Source organism: Elephantulus edwardii, unplaced genomic scaffold (genome assembly GCF_000299155.1).
Source record: "Elephantulus edwardii isolate Elephantulus edwardi_28Jun2011 unplaced genomic scaffold, EleEdw1.0 scaffold00275, whole genome shotgun sequence".
In the NCBI taxonomy this organism is placed as follows: domain Eukaryota; kingdom Metazoa; phylum Chordata; class Mammalia; order Macroscelidea; family Macroscelididae; genus Elephantulus; species Elephantulus edwardii.
Genome location: NW_006400025.1, coordinates 2643279 through 2646418, shown reverse-complemented (window position 1 = coordinate 2646418; position 3140 = coordinate 2643279). Strand labels below are relative to the sequence as shown.

Genomic DNA, 3140 nt, shown 5'->3' with positions numbered 1-3140 from the left:
ATGAACTCCCTGGGTAGTTAAGTAATCTTTAAGCAACCACTTGATTTACAGACCTAAGATTGTGTTATGACAGCTCATACAAAAAATAAAAAAACAAATGGAAATTCTTTTTAGTCAAGTCATTGTCTGATAATCGGAAAATCAAGTTTGCACAAGTATTCCATGTTAACATGATAGTTTGCTATGCATATATAATTAGGCTGTAAATCAGACAGAAGGCCCTGAAATGAAGGGGGGGAGAAAGAAAGCTTGAAGTTGAAGATGGACGTATGTTCTTCAGAGTGAGTTTTCACACTGAAACACAAATCCTTGATGATCAACCAGCCATCATTGTCCTAGTTTTTGAACTTGCACACATAGGGTAATTCTGTTGACAGTTGTAATCTTTCCATTTCAAGAAACCTGAAGACACAAAAAGATAAGGAGGATGGGATTGGTAGCAACTACAAACCCGATGGAGAGATAGCTCATGTTCTGATATAGGATTTAAAGTATCTTCCTCATTTTCTTCAGATGAAGGAGATGAAAAAAATAAAAGAGGAAACAATTGATAGAATATAGGAGGAAAAAATAAAAATGGTTATATAGAACTTTTCATCATGAACCTTTTCTCAAGATTTAGTGAGATGGGTCAGAGAGGAACAAGAATCTGTCTTCTGTTTCTTACCTGTGTTTTGGGAGAGGCTTGCACAATAGTTAGGGTTGGAGATAGTGGAAGGATTTCTTTCCCAGGTAAAGTAATGAATCAAGTCACTGCTGCTCCATATCCATCCTGCTGCATTGGGTTCAGAGCCCTGTAGAGTAAAGCAAAAAACCCAGTTAAAGAATTTCAATTTTAACCCTTCTAGCATGACTACTTAAGCTGGAATGGTTGATCCTCTGTCAAGCATTATCAAATTTGCTCTGCTCTTTCAGATGAATCTCTATGAATACTTCTTCTAAGATGTTCTCCCTTAAATCTACACTGATTTCAGAAGTCAAAAAGTAAAGTCAATGGAGTCCCCAGAGTAGCAGATTATGGCTCAATCCTAGGTGATGCATTTATAATTAGCCTAAGAACCTCAGAGACACATTTTGTTGTTTGGAGAGAAAAAAATCATTTTTTCATGTAGACTATATTCAGCACCATGCTCTCAGATAACCAAGCTCAGAAAATTGAATGGGAAATCCCCGTTTGAAAGTTGTGTATAAATTATAAAGGAAGCATATTAGCTTTAACTGTAGACAAGCATCCTTCCAGAACTCAACTCTTAGGCTCATTTTAAGGCTCTTTCATTGCCCCAAATATCCTCTAAGATCTCTTAGTGCCAAGAATTCCTTGAGTATTTTCTGGACAGACATAACGAGTGGGTACAGAGTATTGACAGTAGCTATTCAGGAGATAAGAAAGAGGGAAATGTCATAATACCTGTGTAGGGTCATGGAGTCCAATCCAGACATTTGCATAGGGAGTTGTAGTGTTTTTCACCGATGATGCCACAAAAGATCCCTCAAGCTGAGTAAGCACAGATGCCAGGTGTCCTGATGGCCGCTTCTGGCAGGCTAACTATAAAGAAATAGAGGAGTGGACGAGACTTCATTAGTGGAGAATGAAGATAAATTGTGTAGGTAAATGGTAAAAGGTTGTGCAGGAGAGGTAAATGCATATACTGACCACCAAGACAGTCCAAAGAATGGAAATGTCACCCTCCCTATGATCCCTAGGCCCATATCACTACATACATCTGCATCTATCCAAGATTTTGGGTTCAGAAATACTGCATAGCAGTAGGAGCCATAAGCATTGGCACCTCTGGGACACTTCATCTGGAGGAAGGACTGTTCTAGGTGAGATTCTTCACCTATGACAAGAGGAAAAGAAAAATAGAGAAAGAACACAAAATGAAGTGTGACAATTGTGTAAAGAGAGGTAGGGAGGCAATATAGAAGAACTGTCTGTGAGTCAAGTTCTTTTGGAGTGCTGTATATATACTCTAATTACCTCTTGTTGTTGTTGTTAAGTGCCGTAGAGTCGCAGGAGACTCATAGCGACCCTATGAAGGAGAGTCCTCCACGCTTGGGTGTCTCTCATCCTCTCTCCAGGTTCATTGGGTTTCCGGAGGCAAGCTATTACGGAAGTGGATGCCACTCCTCCTTCCAAGTTTGTTTTAATTGGGGAGCCCCACCCAACTCTGTCCACAATGGGTAACCAGCCTTTAAGGCATCTGACACCTCAGTGTCACAGTGTTCAGCCTCACAGCAACCACAAGTTAGCACTATACCTTTGCCAATTCTCAGAATTTCTTGATTTTAAAGATGTCCTTCAAATAGTTGATAATATTTCTTCTTTACATTTCCCTAAATTCTACAAAAGTCAACTTTTCTTGAATGATTAACTCTAGAAAGAAATGTTCTGATGACTTATCATTGATTTATCATATTTTTTCTCTTATAAATTTCAACACTAGTTGGGTCCTCAGACAAAATGAAAAGTCATCTTTTCCACTGTTCATGAGCTACTTTTATGCCTCTCACAACTAGAAGCAGCAATGATAGGAGAAATCCAGACAATTAGATTAAGTGAGAATATACTTCATCATTATGACCTGTGTCGCTCATATGACTCCCTTCTAATCTTGACTCTGAACATTCACATGGAAACAAGTGCAAGATGTAGAGAAATCTCACCTTGGACCTGGGATAAGATCATCAGACAGGAGAGCAATATCCAGCACATTCTATGGAGGACCATAGGAGACATCATGGTGGATGTGTGTCAGGAGATAGTCAGAGGAAGAATGATCAGAGAAATTATATTCAGAGATATTAGGACATAAATATAGCTGTTGTCTCTTTGCTTAAACCCCTGAGAGTAAATTAATAATCCATCTCTTTCTCTCCACCATTCAGGAGACAATTTAGGAAACTGTTAACATACAGTGTTCAAGTTATCTTTGCTGAGTCCAAATTGATATGTTCTATAAGGACAAAAACCTTCCCAAAGCTAGTATGTCAGAGAGAAACCCCTGAAACAGAGCCTATCTTCTTGATGCTCCCACTTACCCTTCCTTGTAGATCTTTCTGATACTTTTTCAGATCTGGAAATCCTGGGCTTTTATAAGAGAAGCTGAAGGAGGAGCAATGGAATCCATTCTAGTATC

At 38.9% G+C, this 3140-nt stretch overlaps 1 pseudogene; it reads right to left on the bottom strand.

Annotated features, from left to right (window-relative positions):
* Nucleotides 1–335: 335 nt before the first annotated feature.
* LOC102871052 lies at nucleotides 336–2743 on the bottom strand (annotated as a pseudogene).
* Between the last annotated feature and the right edge of the window lie 397 nt (nucleotides 2744–3140).